Raw genomic sequence first — 16,674 nt, 5'->3', positions numbered from 1 at the left:
GTGCGAGGAAGGTATACTAGATCAGAAGCGGATGCAAATCAATCTTCTTTTCTTTAAGCAATAGAGTCAGAGTTCCAGAAGAAGTCTACGGGTATTTACTTGATGAATCTATAACAGGTGTAAATAAATACATAATGGAATTGTTTCATTTAATTCTCGCAGGATCCAACTCAGTTTCAAGTGACGAAGCCAGAAGTGTTTTCGTTACTGCCGCTCGACGAAAGCTGGAATTGTAATAACGAAGACTAAGGATTTGAAACAGGAGCAGGGTATGCCTATGTAAATGAGTTGAATACGTTTGTCGACCAGAGAATGAATCGGCAGTGCGGATTTTCCTAACTAGAACAACAAGAACAAGTGAACTAACAGGAACTGAGTGGATAGGTGCAGGTGTATTCCTTAAACTGAGTGGATAGGTGCAGGTGTATTCCTGATATAGAATATATATCGCTTGATTTTTGCTCATATAATTCTGCGCTTACGTAAGTGACAATAAGGCATAGATCTTGGTAAGGGGTCATATTACTCACTATATGAAAGTCCAAAAGGCATAGATCTTGGTAAGGGTCATATTACTCACTATATGAAGTCCCACTTTGTTCATTTAAGTCTATGGAAATGGAGAAATTGGTTCATACATTCATTTGATCCTCGTACTTGGGGACTTTCGAAAATCTCTCTTTCTTTTTTTCGTAATGAAAAAGTAACCAAAACCAGAGCTTTACTTGATAACTGACTGCCCCATAACCTTCTACACTTGCTGAACCCCTTGTTGCAATAGAACTCGTAGGCTTAACTCCATCTTCTTAGCCAGCAGATTCTCTTGGGGCGATAAAGCACAAAGAAAGTTGTTTGACTCATTATGTTAGGGACTAGACATTATGTTAGGGACTAGACTTACTTGCTCTAGCAGCTTCCTTTAGCGAACAAACTCATCATTTATTGAAGATCTCCATCTTGAGTACCAGTATTAGCATCTGGCATAGATTTTAGTAAATACACTCCTTCCCTATCTTTCTCTTTTGCTATTAGTATCTGAAGAGGCATCTTAAGCCGAAGCTGGAGCAGATGAAGGAGCAATCGGGTATCTCGGGCTAAAGTCTGTTTGTTAACGAGTGGAAAGTATAGTTTCTTTGGATGGTTCGGTGAGATAGGTTCTTTACCTTAGTAGAACTCCTTACGCCAATTACAAAAGGGCACAGGAATTGTAATGGCAACCAACTAATCCATTATGTGGTGCTTTGCTTGAACACCATCTTGAGAGTCCTGTTCGAGTTTCATCATATATCACATAAAGAAGCTGGGCCATATATCATATAAAGAAGCTGGGCGAGTTAGGTCATAGAGATCAGTTCTTTGCTTGACCTTTGCTTTGCCTGAAGAAGCAGTGCGAGGAAAGGATACTTAAGCTCACGAACACAGCACTAGTTTTACGGGGGCTCCTGCCGCGTTATAACAATTCCTTTTTTCACGTTGCGCTAAAGGGCTGCTCTTCAGTAACAAATTCCCTATAAACCGGACTTGCTCATCACTCTAGTCTTGTTGCTACTATCGCCTCGCATAGCAAGTACCAGACCCAACGGATTCTCTCTCTCCTCTGCCTCTGTCCTTTAGTGCAATGTATAGTATAGGCTTTAGTGCTAGGATAGGGTTAGCAAAGGAAGGAAGCAAGGCAAGGCGCGTTGCTTTTTGAGTATACGCTTGGCCTTTATTTCTTTGGTAGTAGCACACTTTCTTCGACTATGGGCTCAACCTCCTCTTTTGTTTCATATTAAGAGTCCGAAGAGAATTCCACCCTATGTAAGTAAGCCTAAGTTACAAACTTTCAATATAAAGACGGGTTCAAGTCCATTAACCGAGCGAGCACAAAGCAAAAACTAGGGGAGAGCAATCAATACAGTAAAGTCGGGCCTATCAAATAGAAAAGCAGGAGAAGGGAGGAACTGAAACTTCAACTCAAAGCAGTGATCTGGTACTGGGCTGGTGAGAATGATACTACGCCTATGGAATGAATGAAAAGGAAAGAAAATGGAGAGATAGAAAGAAAAGAACCTGCTAAAGGATCTACATAGGCCCCCGCACTTCTTTCAAATACTAAAGCTTGATCAGTCGCTCTAACCTTTGGAAAGCGCTTAGCATTAGAACTTGTTAGCTATTGCACTTTAATAATAAGAAATTAGATATATAGCTATTGCGACCCCAATCCGGAAAGCTCTCTCCGAGCCCCACGATACTGACTGCGTACTGGTCACGGCAAATTCCGAGCCCCAAAATAATCGTCTCGGAGGTCTACGGGAGATGTTTCGTATCTCGGGACGCAAAAATGAGTGAAGCACGAGGACTTCCCAGGGGGTCACCCACCCTAGTACTACTTTCTCCAAAGTCGGCGCTTAACTTCGGAATTCTGTTGGGATCCGGTGCTTTAGTGATGGCATTATCACACCCGTTTCGCGTGCTTCGTCCCTCGCCTATGTGCACGTCGCGGCCGGCGCATCAACGTACGGAGCCTCTTGCCTGTCAAGAAACCGTCGGCGCTTTCTCGAACGTTCACGAAATCCCTATTGCAAGCTCTCTCCGAGCCTTAGCCCAATGACTGCGTATCGGTCACGGCAAGCGCGCGTCGAAACCATCGACACTTTCTAGAACGATCTCGGAATCGCTATTGCGACCCCAATCCGGAAAGCTCTCTCCAAGCCCCACGATACTGACTGCGTAGCGGTCATGGCAAATTCCGAGCCCCAAAACAATCGTCTCGGAGGTCTACGGGAGATGTTTCGTATCTCGGGACGCAAAAAGGAGTGAAACACGAGGACTTCCCAGGGGGTCACCCATCCTAGTACAACTCTCTCCAAAGTCGGCGCTTAACTTCGGAATTCTGTTGGGATCCGGTGCTTTAGTGCTGGCATTATCACACCCATTTCATGTGCTTCGTCCCTCGCCTATGTGCACGTCGCGGCCGGCGCATCAACGTCCGGAGCCTCTTGCCCGTCACGAAACCGTCGGCGCTTTCTCAAACGTTCACGAAATCCCTATTGCAAGCTCTCTCCGAGCCCTAGCCCAACAACTGCGTATCGGTCACGGCAAGCGCGCGTCGAAACCATCGGCACTTTCTAGAACGATCTCGAAATCACTATTGTGACCCAAATCCGGAAAGCTCTCTCCGAGCCCCACGATACTGACTGCGTAGCGGTCACGGCAAATTCCGAGCCCCAAAACAATCGTCTCGTAGGTCTACGGGGGATGTTTCGTATCTCGGGACGCAAAAAGGAGTGAAACACGAGGACTTCCTAGGGGGTCACCCATCCTAGTACTACTCTCTCTAAATCATGCTTAACTTCGGAGTTCTGTTGGGATCCGGTGCTTTAGTGCTGGCATTATCGCACCCTGTTCGCGTGCTTCGTCCCTAGCCGATGTGCACGTCGCGGCCGGCGCATCAACGTCCGTAGCCACTTGCCCGTCACGAAACCGTCGGCGCTTTCTCTAACTTTCACGAAATCCCTATTGCAAGCTCTCTCCGAGCCCTAGCCCAACGACTGCCTATCGGTCACGGCAAGCGCGCGTCGAAACCATCGACACTTTCTAGAACGATCTCGGAATCGCTATTGCGACTCCAATCCAGAAAGCTCTCTCCGAGCCCCACGATACTGACTGCGTAGCGGTCACGGCAAATTCTGAGCCCCAAAACAATCGTTTCGGAGGTCTACGGGAGATGTTTCGTATCTCGGGACGCAAAAAGGAGTGAAACACGAGGACTTCCCAGGGGGTCACCCATCCTAGTACTACTCTCTCCAAAGTCGGCGCTTAACTTCGGAATTCTGTTGGGATCCGGTGCTTTAGTGCTGGCATTATCACACCCGTTTCGCGTGCTTCGTCCCTCGCCTATGTGCACGTCGCGGCCGGCGCATCAACGTCCGGAGCCTCTTGCCCGTCACGAAACCGTCGGCGCTTTCTCGAACGTTCACGAAATCCCTATTGCAAGCTCTCTCCGAGCCCTAGCCCAACGACTGCGTATCGGTCACGGCAAGCGCGCGTCGAAACCATCGGCACTTTCTAGAACGATCTCAAAATCGCTCTTATGACCCTAATCCGAAAATCTTTCTCCGAGCCCCACGATACTGACTGCGTAGCGGTCATGGCAAATTCCGAGCCTCAAAACAATCGTCTCGGAGGTCTACGGGAGATATTTCGTTCTCGGGACGCAAAAAGGAGTGCAACACGAGGACTTCCCAGGGGGTCATCCATCCTAGTACTACTCTCTCTAAAGCACGCTTAACTTCGGAGTTCTGATGGGATCCGGTGCTTTAGTGCTGGCATTATCGCACCCGTTTCGCGTGCTTCGTCCCTCGCCTATGTGCACGTCGCGACCGGCGCATCAATGTCCGGAGCCTCTTGCCCGTCACGAAACCGTCGGCGCTTTCTCGAACGTTCACGAAATTCCTATTGCAAGCTCTCTCCGAGCCCTAGCCCAACGACTGCGTAACGGTCACGGCAAGCGCGTGTCGAAACCATCGGCACTTTCTAGAACGATCTCGGAATCGCTATTGCGATCCAAATCCGGAAAGCTGTCTCCAAGCCCCACGATACTGACTGCGTAGCGGTCACGGCAAATTCCGAGCCCCAAAACAATCGTCTCGGGGATCTACGGGAGATGTTTCGTATCTCGGGACACAAAAAGGAGTGCAACACAAGGACTTCCCAGGGGGTCACCCATCCTAGTACTACTCTCTCCAAAGCACGCTTAACTTCGAAGTTCTGTTGGGATCCGGTTCTTTAGTGCTGGCATTATCGCACCCGTTTCGCGAGCTTCGTCCCTCGCCTATGTGCACGTCGCGGCCGGCGCATCAACGTCCGGAGCCTCTTGCCAGTCACGAAACCATCGGCGCTTTCTCTAACGTTCACGAAATCCCTATTGCAAGCTCTCTCCGAGCCCTAGCCCAACGACTGCATATCGGTCACGGCAAACGCGCGTCGAAACCATCGGCACTTTCTAGAACGATCTCGGAATCGCTATTGTGACCCCAATCCGAAAAGCTCTCTCCGAGCCCCACGATACTGACTGCGTAGCGGTCACGGCAAATTCTGAGCCCCGAAACAATCGTCTCGGAGGTCTACGGGAGATGTTTCGTATCTCGGGACGCAGAAAGGAGTGCAACAAGAGGACTTCCCAGGTGGTCACCCATCCTAGTACTACTCTCTCTAAAGCACGCTTAACTTCGGAGTTCTGACGGGATCCGGTGCTTTAGTGCTGGCATTATCGCACCCGTTTCGCGTGCTTCGTTCTTCGCCTATGTGCATGTCGCAGCCGGCGCATCAACGTCCGGAGCCTCTTGCCCGTCACGAAACCATCGGCGCTTTCTCGAACGTTCGCGAAATCCTTATTGCAAGCTCTCTCCGAGCCCTAGCACAACGACTATGTATCGGTCACGGCAAACGCGCGTCGAAACCATCGGCACTTTCTAGAACGATCTCGGAATCGCTATTGTGACCCCAATCCGAAAAGCTCTCTCCGAGCCCCACGATACTGACTGCGTAGCGGTCACGGCAAATTCCGAGCCCCGAAACAATCGTCTCGGAGGTCTACGGGAGATGTTTCGTATCTCGGGACGCAAAAAGGAGTGCAACAAGAGGACTTCCCAGGTGGTCACCCATCCTAGTACTACTCTATCTAAAGCACGCTTAACTTCGGAGTTCTGATGGGATCCGGTGCTTTAGTGCTGGCATTATCGCACCCGTTTCGCGTGATTCGTCCTTCGCCTATGTGCACGTCGCGGCCGGCGCATCAACGTCCGGAGCCTCTTGCCCGTCACGAAACCATCGGCGCTTTCTCGAACGTTCACGAAATCTTTATTGCAAGCTCTCTCCGAGCCCTAGCACAACGATTGTGTATCGGTCACGGCAAGCGCGCGTCGAAACCATCAGCACTTTCTAGAATGATCTCGGAATCTCTATTGCGACCCCAATCCGGAAAGCTCTCTCCGAGCCCCACGATACTAACTGCGTAGCTGTCACGGCAAGTTCCGAGCCCCAAAACAATCCTCTCGGAGGTCTACGGGAGATATTTCGTATCTCGGGAGGCAAAAAGGAGTGCAACACGAGGACTTCCCAAGGGGTCACCCATCCTAGTACTACTCTCTCTAAAGCACGCTTAACTTCGGAGTTCTGATGGGATCCGGTGCTTTAGTTCTAGCATTATCGCACCCGTTTCGCGTGCTTCGTCCCTCGCCTATGTGCACGTCGCGGCCGGTGCATCAACGTCCGGAGCCTCTTGCACGTCACAAAACCGTCGGCGCTTTCTCGAACGTTCACGAAATCCCAATTGCAAGCCCTCTCCGAGCCCTTGCCCAACGACTGCGTAACGATCACGGCAAGCCCGCGTCGAAACCATCGGCACTTTCTAGAACGATCTCGGATTCGCTATTGCCACCCCAATCCGGAAAGCTCTCTCCGAGCCCCACGATACTAACTGCGTAGCAGTCACGGTAAATTCCGAGCCCCAAAACAATCATCTTGGAGGTCTACGGGAGATGTTTCGTATCTCGGGACGCAAAAGGAGTGCAACACGAGGACTTCCCAGGGGGTCACCCATCCTAGTACTACTCTCGCCAAAGCACGCTTAACTTCGGAGTGCTGATGGGATCCGGTGCTTTAGTGCTGGCATTATCGCACCCGTTTCGCGTGCTTCGTCCTTCGCCTATGTGCACGTCATGGCCGGCGCATCAACGTCCGGAGCCTCTTGCCCGTCACGAAACCGTCGTCGCTTTCTCGAACGTTCACGAAATCCCTATTGCAAGCTCTCTCCGAGCCCTAGCCCAACGACTGCTTATCGGTCACAGCAAGCGCGCGTCGAAACAATCGGCACTTTCTAGAACGATCTCGGAATAACTATTGCGACCCCAATACGAAAAGCTCTCTCTGAGCCCCACAATACTGACTGCGTAGCGGTCACGGCAAATTCCAAGCCCCGAAACAATCGTCTCGGAGGTCTACGGGAGATGTTTCGTATCTCGGGACGCAAAAAGGAGTGCAACACGAGGACTTCCCAGGTGGTCACCCATCCTAGTACTACTCTCTCTAAAGCACGCTTAACTTCGGAGTTCTGATGGGATCCGGTGCTTTAGTGCTGGCATTATCGCACCAGTTTCGCGTGCTTCGTCCTTCGCCTATGTGCACGTCGCGGCCGGCGCATCAACGTCCGGAGCCTCTTGCCCGTCACGAAACCATCGGCGCTTTCTCTAACGTTCACGAAATCCCTATTGCAAGCTCTCTCCGAGCCCTAGCCCAACAACTGCGTATCGGTCACGGCAAGCGCGCGCCGAAACCATCGGCACTTTGTAGAACGATCTCGGAATCTCTATTGCGACCCCAATCCGGAAATCTCTCTCCGAGCCCCACGATACTAACTGCGTAGCGGTCACGGCAAGTTCCGAGCCCCAAAACAATCCTCTCGGAGGTCTACGGGAGATATTTCGTATCTCGGGACGCGAAAAGGAGTGCAACACGAGGACTTCCCAGGGGGTCACCCATCCTAGTACTACTCTCTATAAAGCACGCTTAACTTCAGAGTTCTGATGGGATCCGGTGCTTTAGTTCTGGCATTATCGCACCCGTTTCGCGTGCTTCGTCCCTCACCTATGTGCACGTCGCGGTCGGCGCATCAACGTCCGGAGCCTCTTGCCCGTCACGAAACCGTCGGCGCTTTCTCGAACGTTCACGAAATCCCTATTGCAAGCTCTCTCCGAGCCCTAGCCCAACAACTGCGTAACGGTCACGGCAAGCGCGCGTCGAAACCATCGGCACATTCTAGAACGATCTCGGAATCGCTTTTGCGACCCTAATCTGGGAAGCTCTCTCCGAGCCCCACGATACTAACTGCGTAGCTGTCACGGCAAATTTTGAGCCCCAAAACAATCGTCTCGGAAGTCTACGGGAGATGTTTCGTATCTCGGGACACAAAAAAGAGTGCAACACGAGGACTTCCCAGGGGGTCACCCATCCTAGTACTACTCTCTCCAAAGTACGCTTAACTTCGAAGTTCTGATTGGGTCCAGTGCGTTAGTGCTGGCATTATCGCACCCGTTTCGCGTGTTTCGTCCCTCGCCTATGTGCACGTCGCGGCCAGCGCATCAACGTCCGGAGCCTCTTGCCCGTCACGAAACCATCGGCGCTTTCTCGAACGTTCACGAAATCCCTATTGCAAGCTCTCTCCGAGCCCTAGCCCAACGACTGCGTATCGGTCACGGCAAGTGCGCGTCGAAACCATCGGCACTTTCTAGAACGATCTCGGAATCGCTATTGCGACCCCAATCCGGAAAGCTCTCTCCGAGCCCCACGATACTGACTGCGTAGCGGTCACGGCAAATTCTGAGCCCCGAAACAATCGTCTCGGAGGTCTACGGGAGATGTTTCGTATTCGGGACGCAAAAAGGAGTGCAACACGAGGACTTCCCAGGTGGTCACCCATCCTAGTACTACTCTCTCTAAAGCACGCTTAACTTCGGAGTTCTGATGGGATCCGGTGCTTTAGTGCTGGCATTATCGCACCCGTTTCGCGTGCTTCGTCCTTCGCCTATGTGCACGTCGCGGCCGGCGCATCAACGTCCAGAGCCTCTTGCCCGTCACGAAACCATCGGCGCTTTCTCAAACGTTCACGAAATCCCTATTGCAAGCTCTCTCCGAGCCCTAGCCCAACGATTGCGTAACGGTCACGGCAAGCGCGCGTCGAAACCATCGGCACTTTCTAGAACTATCTTGGAATCACTATTGCGACCCAAATCTGGGAAGTTCTCTCCGAGCCCCACGATACTAACTGCGTAGCTGTCACGGCAAATTCCGAGCCCCAAAACAATCGTCTCAGAGGTCTATGTGAGATGTTTCGTATCTCGGGACGCAAAAAGGAGTGCAACACGAGGACTTCCCAGGGGGTCACCCATCCTAGTACTACTCTCGCCAATGCACGCTTAACTTCGGAGTTCTGATGGGATCCGGTGCTTTAGTGCTGGCATTATCGCACCCGTTTCGCGTGCTTCGTCCCTCGCCTATTTACACGTCGCGGCCCACGCATCAATGTCCGGAGCCTCTTGCCCGTCACGAAACCGTCGGCGCTTTCTCGAACGTTCACGAAATCCCTATTGCAAGCTCTCTCCGAGCCCTAGCCCAACGACTGCGTATCGGTCACGGCAAGCGCGCGTCGAAACAATCGGCACTTTCTAGAATGATCTCGGAATAACTATTGCGACCCCAATCCGGAAAGCTCTCTCCGAGCCCCACGATACTGACTGCGTAGCGGTCACGGCAAATTCCGAGCCCCGAAACAATCGTCTCGGAGGTCTACGGGAGATGTTTCGTATCTCGGGACGCAAAAAGGAGTGCAACACGAGGACTTCCCAGGTGGTCACCTATCCTAGTACTACTCTCTCTAAAGCACGCTTAACTTCAAAGTTCTGATGGGATTCGGTGCTTTAGTGCTGGCATTATCGCACCTGTTTCGCGTGCTTCGTCCTTCGCCTATGTGCACGTCGCGGCCGGCGCATCAACGTCCGGAGCCTCTTTCCCGTCACGAAACCATCGGCGCTTTCTCGAATGTTCACGAAATCCCTATTGCAAGCTCTCTCCGAGCCCTAGCCCAACGACTGCGTATCGATCACGGCAAGCGCGCGTCGAAACCATCGGCACTTTCTAGAACGATCTCGGAATCGCTATTGCGACCCCAATCCGGAAAGTTCTCTCCGAGCCCCACGATACTAATAGCGTTGCGGTCACGGCAAATTCCGAGCCCCAAAACAATCCTCTCGGAGGTCTACGAGAGATGTTTCGTATCTCGGGACGCAAAAAGGAGTGAAACACGAGGACTTCCCAAGGGGTCACCCATCTTAGTACTACTCTCTCCAAAGCACGCTTAACTTCGGAGTTCTGATGGGATCCGGTGCTTTAGTGCTGGCATTATCGCACCCGTTTCGCGTGCTTCGTCCGTCGCCTATGTGCACGTCGCGACCGGCGCATCAACGTCCGGAGCCTCTTGCCCGTCACGAAACCGTCGGCGCTTTCTCGAACGTTCACGAAATCCCTATTGCAAGCTCTCTTCGAGCCCTAGCCCAATTGTAATATCCCTCACTTTTGTAAATTATTAATAAAGATTTATTTATAAATCGGAGGACCTATATGTAAGTATGGAAATTTCAAGGACTAAACTGCTAAGTTGTAAAAAGAAGAAAATAAAGAAAACCGAAAATTTCGGTTTTATCCCACCACCTCCCACGCTCTCTGTTTCTTTCGAGAAACAGAGAGAAGCGGTGGGGCGTGGGGACAAGAAGAAGAGAAGTAGAGGGAGAAGAGAAGAAGAGGGAAAAGAAGAGAGGAAGAAGAGGAAGAAGAGGGAGAAGAGAAGAAAAGAAGAAGTAGAAGAGAGGGAAGATGGAGAGGAGAAAGAGAGGCAGCTGCAGCAGCTAGGGCTGCAGCACCTCTGTTTCCCGCAGGTGGAAACAGAGGAGAGGATGTGTGGGGCGTTGAGGATGAAAAGGGAAGAAGAAGAAGAAGAAGAAGAAGAAGAGAGGAGGATAGCTGCGGCAAGGCTGCAGCGAGGAGGTGTGTGGCGTTGGGGAGGAAAAAGGGAAGAGGAGAAGAAGAGAAGGAGAAGAAGAGGGAAAAGAGAGGGAAGAGGGAGAGGAGCGAGAGGTGGCAGCAGCTAGGGCTGCGGCACCTCTGTTTCCCGCAGCGGGAAACAGAGGAGAGGTGTGGGGCGTGAGAAGAAGAAGAAGAGGAAGAGAAAGAGGTTGTGATACCTCTGTTTCCTGCAGAGGAGAGGGTGTGTGTGACGCCGGGGACGAGGAAGGAAGAAGAAGAGGAGAAGAAGAGAAGGGAAAGGAGGAGCTGCGGCTGCGGCAGAGGCAGCTGTAGCTGGAAGAGAAGGAGAGGAAGAAAAGAAGGTGCGGAAGAAGAGAAGAAGAAGAAAGGAAGGAGAAGGAAGAGGAGAAGGGAAAGAAGCAGCTGCGGCTGCGGCTGTGGCAGCTGCAGCTGTGGCAGGGAAAGAGGAAGAGGAAGGAAGAAGGGAAGGAGAAGAAGAGAAGGGGAAGAAGGGGCTGCGGCTGCGGCGAAGGCAGCTGCAGTTGGAAGAGAAGGGAAGGAGAGGAAGAAGAGAAGGGGAAGAAGGGGCTGCGGCTGCGGCGATGGCAGCTGCAGCTGGAAGAGAAGAAGGAGAGGAAGATTAGCAGGGGAGGAGGAAGAGGCTGCGGTTGTGGTGGCTGCAGCCATGGTTGCGACTGCGACTGCGGCAGTTGCAGTTGGGAAAGAAAAGAAAGGAAAGGGGGAAAAAGGGGCTGCGGACGGGGATTGCGGCCGCAGCGGCAGCGACTGCGTATGCAGCAGTTATGTCTGTGAAAGAAGGGAGGAAGGAAGGTAGTGCGGTGGAAGGGGCTGCGATTGTGGCAGCGGCAGCGGCGGCGGCTGTGGCAGCTGCGTTTAGGAAAGAAAAAGAAGGAATGAGAGTAAGAGAGAGCAGGTGACTGTGCCTCGATGTTCGACATGTGGTGTAGTTGCGAAGAAAGGAAGAAAATGAGAGCACAAAACGAAACAGAGAGAGAACACGGAGGAAAAGTAGAAAAAGGATTCGAGCGTACACCTTCTTCGAATCTTTGGATCAAAACCTTCAAAAGGCAAGTGTTCTAACCTTTTCTATTGCAAGCTTTCTAATCTTTTCTCTTACAAGTTCCCTGATCGTTCCTCACTGTCATTTTTATCTCTACATTTGTTTTGAATATGAGGAACTTTGAATTGTTCTAGCCTTACATTTGATATATCTCCTGTTTAGACGTAACGATTCGAATCTGTGCAACTTCTGAGATTCTGACCTTTTGATACCGAGCTGCCTATAAGTCTTTGTTGGAAACTCTGATTTGTTCAAAACTGATTTCATTGGAAACTAGACTCGTAGACCTTTCCTTGATATATGGATTGAAAGATTTGGAATCCAAACACCTGTCCAGTTATCTGTTGAATCTGACATTATGAATTCTGCCAACAGAGATTTTGTTCTACGACACTTGCTTATCAAATTATTTATAACTCTCTCTGTTGGACAGTTTAATTCATATGAAGTCTGTCTTATCTGAAAGTATTATCCAATGATTATTTCTGAGTAAATTGGAGCACGATTGATAGTTTGAATCATTTGTTCAATGTGCCTTCTGTATTCTGCCAGAAATCGAGCTTTGGTCGATTTCTCATATTCGGGTTTCATTCCTTTGGAAATTGATATCCTTTAGCTTTCTCATTCAATTGAGCTTTATATTACTGCTTTGAATTCTTGTATGCTCTTGTCCTTAAAATTATTGCATTCTTGAAAACTGTTGTGTAACGTTTATGCTATATCGTATTGACTCATATAGGCACATGTATATCCTATTGTTCTGCATTTGGTTTCGATATGTGCCTATTCCAGTTTCATTCCTTTGGACATTGAATTCATCAAATCTTCTTATTGAATTGAGTTATATGTGATTGCTTGGATTCCATATGTGCCCTTGCTTTCAATTCCTTTCAAATCTGAATATACTTGTGAAAGATTATTGCTTACTTCGGATTGACTCGTAAAGGCACATGTACGCTTTGTTGTTCCGCGTGTGCTTCCGATATATGCTACTTATTGTTAAAACTACCCTCTTGTACTCTGGTGTGTGGGATTGTTTGGACCTTTGCCAGAAATGGTAAAGGGTATGTGCTTATTGCCCGCTATGTGGGGTCCCGCTATGTTGGATATTCTGGACCTTTGCCAGAAATGGTAAAGGGTATGCGCTTATTGCCCGCTATGTGGGATATTCTGGATGAATCACATTCTGACTGAGATCCCACTACACCTTCTATATGTTTGATATGACATCCAGAGTTTTGGTGAGTTGTTTCTGTTCATGCTCTGGATAAGTATGATATTATTGCAACGTCAAGGACAACGTTCACGAAATCCCTATTGCAAGCTCTCTCCGAGCCCTAGCCCAACGACTGCGTATCGGTCACGGCAAGCGCGCGTCGAAACCATCGACACTTTCTAGAACGATCTCGGAATCACTATTGCGACCCCAATCCGGAAAGCACTCTCCGAGCCCTACGATACTAAGAGCGTAGCGGTCACGGCAAAATCCGAGCCCCGAAACAATCGTCTCGGAGGTCTACGGGAGATGTTTCGTATCTCGGGACGCAAAAAGGAGTGCAACACGAGGACTTCCCAGGTGGTCACCCATCCTAGTACTACTCTCTCTAAAGCACGCTTAACTTCGGAGTTCTGATGGGATCCGGTGCTTTAGTGCTGGCATTATCGCACCCGTTTCGCGTGCTTCGTCCTTCGCCTAAGTGCACGTCGCGGTCGGCGCATCAACGTCCGGAGCCTCTTTCCCGTCACGAAACCATCGGCGCTTTCTCGAACGTTCACGAAATCCGTATTGCAAGCTCTCTCCGAGCCCTAGCCCAACGACTGCGTATCGGTCACGGGAAGCGCGCGTCGAAACTATCGGCACTTTCTAGAACGATCTCGGAATCGCTATTGCGACCCCAATCCGGAAAGCTCTCTCCGAGCCCCAAAACAATCCTCTCGGATGTCTACGGGAGATGTTTCGTATCTCGGGACGCAAAAACGTGTGCAACACGAGGACTTCCCAGGGGGTCACCCATCCTACTACTACTCTCTCTAAAGCACGCTTAACTTCGGAATTCTGATGGGATCCGGTGCTTTAGTTCTGGCATTATCGCACCTGTTTCACGTGCTTCGTCTATCGCCTATGTGCACGTCGCGGCCGGCGCATCAACGTCCGGAGCCTCTTGCCCATCACGAAACCGTCGGTGCTTTCTCGAACTTTCACGAAATCCCTATTGCAAGCAATCTCCGAGCCCTAGCCCAACGACTGCGTATCGCTCACGGCAAGCGCGCGTCGAAACCATCGGCACTTTCTAGAACGATCTCGGAATCGCTATTGCGACCCAAATCTAGAAAGCTCTCTCCGAGACCCACAATATTGAAAGCGTAGCGGTCACGGCAAATTCCAAGCCCCTAAACAATTGTCTCGGTGGTCTACGGGAGATGTTTCGTATCTCGGGACGCAAAAAGGAGTGCAACACGAGGACTTCCCAGGGGGTCACACATCCTAGTACAACTCTCTACAAAGCACGCTTAACATCGGAGTTTTGATGGGATCCGGTGCTTTAGTACTTGCATTATCGCACCCGTTTCGCGTGCTTCGTCACTTGCCTATGTACACGTCGCGGACGGCGTATCAATGTCCGGAGCCTCTTGCCCGTCACGAAACCGTCGGCGCTTTCTCGAACGTTCACGAAATCCCTATTGCAAGCTCTCTCCGAGCCCTAGCCCAACGACTGCGTATCGGTCACGGCAAGCGTGCGTCGAAACCATCGGCACTTTCTAGAACGATCTCGGAATCACTATTGCGACCCCAATCCGGAAAGCTCTCTCCGAGCCCCACGATACTGACAGCGTAGCGGTCACGGCAAATTCCGAGCCCCGAAACAATCGTCTCGGAGGTCTACGGGAGATGTTTCGTATCTCGGGACGCAAAAAGGAGTGTAACACGAGGACTTCCCAGGTGGTCACCCATACTAGTACTACTCTCTAAAGCACGCTTAACTTCGGAGTTCTGATGGGATCCGGTGCTTTAGTGCTGGCATTATCGCACCCGTTTCGCGTGCTTCGTCCTTCGCCTAAGTGCACGTCGCGGCCGGCGCATCAACGTCCGGAGCCTCTTTCCCGTCACGAAACCATTGGCGCTTTCTCGAACGTTCACGAAATCCCTATTGCAAGCTCTCTCCGAGCCCTAGCCCAACGACTGCGTATCGGTCACGGGAAGCGCGCGTCGAAACTATCGGCACTTTCTAGAACGATCTCGGAATCGCTATTGCGACCCAAATCCGGAAAGCTCTCTCCGAGCCCCACGATACTAACAGCGTAGCGGTCACGGCAAATTCCGAGCCCCAAAACAATCCTCTCGGATGTCTACGGGAGATGTTTCGTATCTCGGGACGCAAAAAGGAGTGCAACACGAGGACTTCCTAAGGGGTCACCCATCCTAGTACTACTCTCTCTAAAGCACGCTTAACTTCGGAGTTCTGATGGGATCCGGTGCTTTAGTTCTGGCATTATCGCACCCGTTTCGCGTGCTTCGTCCTTCGCCTATGTGCACGTCGCGGCCGGCGCATCAACGTCCGGAGCCTCTTGCCCGTCACGAAACCGTCGGTGGTTTCTCGAACTTTCACGAAATCCCTATTGCAAGCTCTCTCCGAGCCCTAGCCCAACGACTGCGTATCGCTCACGGCAAGCGCGCGTCGAAACCATCGACACTTTCTAGAACGACCTCGGAATCGCTATTGCGACCCCAATCTGGAAAGCTCTCTCCGAGCCCCACAATATTGACAGCGTAGCAGTCACGGCAAATTCCGAGCCCCAAAACAATCGTCTCGGAGGTCTACGGGAGATGTTTCGTATCTCGGGACGCAAAAAGGAGTGCAACACGAGGACTTCCCAGGGGGTCACCCATCCTAGTACAACTCTCTACAAAGCACGCATAACATCGGAGTTCTGATGGGATCCGGTTCTTTAGTGCTGGCATTATCGCACCCGTTCCGCGTGCTTCGTCCCCCGCCTATGTGCACGTCGCGGCCGGCGCATCAACGTCCGGAGCCTCTTGCCCGTCACGAAACCGTCGGCGCTTTCTCGAACGTTCACGAAATACCTATTGCAAGCTCTCTCCGAGCCCTAGCCCAACGACTGCGTATCGGTCACGGCAAGCGCGCGTCGAAACCATCGGCACTTTCTAGAACGATCTCGGAATCGCTATTGCGACCCCAATTCGGAAAGTTCTCTCCGAGCCCCACGATACTAACTGCGTAGCGGTCACGGCAAATTCCGAGCCCCAAAACAATCGTTACGGAGGTCTACGGGAGATGTTTCGTATCTCGGGACGCAAAAAGGAGTGCAACACGAGGACTTCCCAGGGGGTCACCCATCCTAGTACTACTCTCTCTAAAGCACGCTTAACTTCGGAGTTCTGATGGGATCCGGTGCTTTAGTTCTGGCATTATCGCACCCGTTTCGCGTGCTTCGTCCCTCGCCTATGTGCGCGTCGTGGCCGGCGCATCAATGTCCGGAGCCTCTTGCCCGTCACGAAACCGTCGGCGCTTTCTCGAACGTTCACGAAATCCCTATTGCAAGCTCTCTCCGAGCCCTAGCCCAACGACTGCGTATCGGTCACGGGAAGCGCGCGTCGAAACCATCGGCACTTTCTAGAACGATCTCGGAATCGCTATTGGGACCCCAATCCGAAAAGCTCTCTCCGAGCCCCACGATACTGACTGCGTAGCGGTCACGGCAAATTCCGAGCCCCGAAACAATCGTTCTACGGGAGATGTTTCGTATCTCGGGACGCAAAAAGGAGTGCAACACGAGGACTTTCCAGGTGGTCACCCATCCTAGTATTACTCTCTCTAAAGCACGCTTAACTTCGGAGTTCTGATGGGATCCGGTGCTTTAGTGCTGGCATTATCGCACCCGTTTCGCGTGCTTGTTCTTCGCCTATGTGCATGTCGCGGCCGGCGCATCAACGTCCGGAGCCTCTTGCCCGTCACGAAACCATCGGCGCTTTCTCGAACGTTCACGAAATCGCTATTGCAAGCTCTCTCCGA

The 16,674-nt window shown here is 51.3% G+C and overlaps 14 non-coding genes and 10 pseudogenes across 14 annotated transcripts; all 24 read right to left on the bottom strand.

The window, feature by feature from the left end:
- Positions 1 to 2,795: 2,795 nt before the first annotated feature.
- LOC135599305 (5S ribosomal RNA) lies at positions 2,796 to 2,916 on the bottom strand (annotated as a pseudogene).
- Positions 2,917 to 3,266: 350 nt separating this feature from the next.
- LOC135604316 (5S ribosomal RNA) lies at positions 3,267 to 3,385 on the bottom strand (annotated as a pseudogene).
- A 350-nt stretch (positions 3,386 to 3,735) lies between these two features.
- Positions 3,736 to 3,856, bottom strand: LOC135604626 (5S ribosomal RNA; annotated as a pseudogene).
- Positions 3,857 to 4,205: 349 nt separating this feature from the next.
- Positions 4,206 to 4,324, bottom strand: LOC135600176 (5S ribosomal RNA). Its single transcript, XR_010482503.1, has one exon. It is a non-coding gene; the product is annotated as a 5S ribosomal RNA (ribosomal RNA).
- Positions 4,325 to 4,674: 350 nt separating this feature from the next.
- LOC135601402 (5S ribosomal RNA) lies at positions 4,675 to 4,793 on the bottom strand. Its single transcript, XR_010483696.1, has one exon. It is a non-coding gene; the product is annotated as a 5S ribosomal RNA (ribosomal RNA).
- Positions 4,794 to 5,143: 350 nt separating this feature from the next.
- On the bottom strand, positions 5,144 to 5,262 carry LOC135601621 (5S ribosomal RNA). Its single transcript, XR_010483903.1, has one exon. It is a non-coding gene; the product is annotated as a 5S ribosomal RNA (ribosomal RNA).
- A 350-nt stretch (positions 5,263 to 5,612) lies between these two features.
- Positions 5,613 to 5,731, bottom strand: LOC135599651 (5S ribosomal RNA). Its single transcript, XR_010481998.1, has one exon. It is a non-coding gene; the product is annotated as a 5S ribosomal RNA (ribosomal RNA).
- A 350-nt stretch (positions 5,732 to 6,081) lies between these two features.
- Positions 6,082 to 6,200, bottom strand: LOC135600413 (5S ribosomal RNA). The gene has a single exon (XR_010482735.1). It is a non-coding gene; the product is annotated as a 5S ribosomal RNA (ribosomal RNA).
- Positions 6,201 to 6,549: 349 nt separating this feature from the next.
- Positions 6,550 to 6,668, bottom strand: LOC135603149 (5S ribosomal RNA). The gene has a single exon (XR_010484085.1). It is a non-coding gene; the product is annotated as a 5S ribosomal RNA (ribosomal RNA).
- Positions 6,669 to 7,018: 350 nt separating this feature from the next.
- Positions 7,019 to 7,137, bottom strand: LOC135599955 (5S ribosomal RNA). The gene has a single exon (XR_010482292.1). It is a non-coding gene; the product is annotated as a 5S ribosomal RNA (ribosomal RNA).
- Positions 7,138 to 7,487: 350 nt separating this feature from the next.
- On the bottom strand, positions 7,488 to 7,606 carry LOC135602104 (5S ribosomal RNA; annotated as a pseudogene).
- Positions 7,607 to 7,956: 350 nt separating this feature from the next.
- Positions 7,957 to 8,075, bottom strand: LOC135603321 (5S ribosomal RNA; annotated as a pseudogene).
- Positions 8,076 to 8,424: 349 nt separating this feature from the next.
- LOC135604526 (5S ribosomal RNA) lies at positions 8,425 to 8,543 on the bottom strand. The gene has a single exon (XR_010484235.1). It is a non-coding gene; the product is annotated as a 5S ribosomal RNA (ribosomal RNA).
- Positions 8,544 to 8,893: 350 nt separating this feature from the next.
- On the bottom strand, positions 8,894 to 9,012 carry LOC135600296 (5S ribosomal RNA). Its single transcript, XR_010482622.1, has one exon. It is a non-coding gene; the product is annotated as a 5S ribosomal RNA (ribosomal RNA).
- Positions 9,013 to 9,362: 350 nt separating this feature from the next.
- On the bottom strand, positions 9,363 to 9,481 carry LOC135602358 (5S ribosomal RNA; annotated as a pseudogene).
- A 350-nt stretch (positions 9,482 to 9,831) lies between these two features.
- LOC135600010 (5S ribosomal RNA) lies at positions 9,832 to 9,950 on the bottom strand. The gene has a single exon (XR_010482345.1). It is a non-coding gene; the product is annotated as a 5S ribosomal RNA (ribosomal RNA).
- Positions 9,951 to 13,192: 3,242 nt separating this feature from the next.
- On the bottom strand, positions 13,193 to 13,311 carry LOC135604514 (5S ribosomal RNA). Its single transcript, XR_010484233.1, has one exon. It is a non-coding gene; the product is annotated as a 5S ribosomal RNA (ribosomal RNA).
- Positions 13,312 to 13,619: 308 nt separating this feature from the next.
- Positions 13,620 to 13,738, bottom strand: LOC135603871 (5S ribosomal RNA; annotated as a pseudogene).
- A 350-nt stretch (positions 13,739 to 14,088) lies between these two features.
- Positions 14,089 to 14,207, bottom strand: LOC135603140 (5S ribosomal RNA; annotated as a pseudogene).
- Positions 14,208 to 14,557: 350 nt separating this feature from the next.
- LOC135602614 (5S ribosomal RNA) lies at positions 14,558 to 14,674 on the bottom strand (annotated as a pseudogene).
- Positions 14,675 to 15,024: 350 nt separating this feature from the next.
- LOC135601149 (5S ribosomal RNA) lies at positions 15,025 to 15,143 on the bottom strand. Its single transcript, XR_010483451.1, has one exon. It is a non-coding gene; the product is annotated as a 5S ribosomal RNA (ribosomal RNA).
- Positions 15,144 to 15,493: 350 nt separating this feature from the next.
- On the bottom strand, positions 15,494 to 15,612 carry LOC135603076 (5S ribosomal RNA; annotated as a pseudogene).
- A 350-nt stretch (positions 15,613 to 15,962) lies between these two features.
- LOC135600399 (5S ribosomal RNA) lies at positions 15,963 to 16,081 on the bottom strand. The gene has a single exon (XR_010482721.1). It is a non-coding gene; the product is annotated as a 5S ribosomal RNA (ribosomal RNA).
- A 342-nt stretch (positions 16,082 to 16,423) lies between these two features.
- LOC135601273 (5S ribosomal RNA) lies at positions 16,424 to 16,542 on the bottom strand. The gene has a single exon (XR_010483571.1). It is a non-coding gene; the product is annotated as a 5S ribosomal RNA (ribosomal RNA).
- Between the last annotated feature and the right edge of the window lie 132 nt (positions 16,543 to 16,674).

Source organism: Musa acuminata, chromosome BXJ2-1 (genome assembly GCF_036884655.1).
Source record: "Musa acuminata AAA Group cultivar baxijiao chromosome BXJ2-1, Cavendish_Baxijiao_AAA, whole genome shotgun sequence".
In the NCBI taxonomy this organism is placed as follows: domain Eukaryota; kingdom Viridiplantae; phylum Streptophyta; class Magnoliopsida; order Zingiberales; family Musaceae; genus Musa; species Musa acuminata.
Note: the sequence above shows the minus strand (reverse complement) of the source record. Positions and strands in the feature narration are given on the sequence as shown.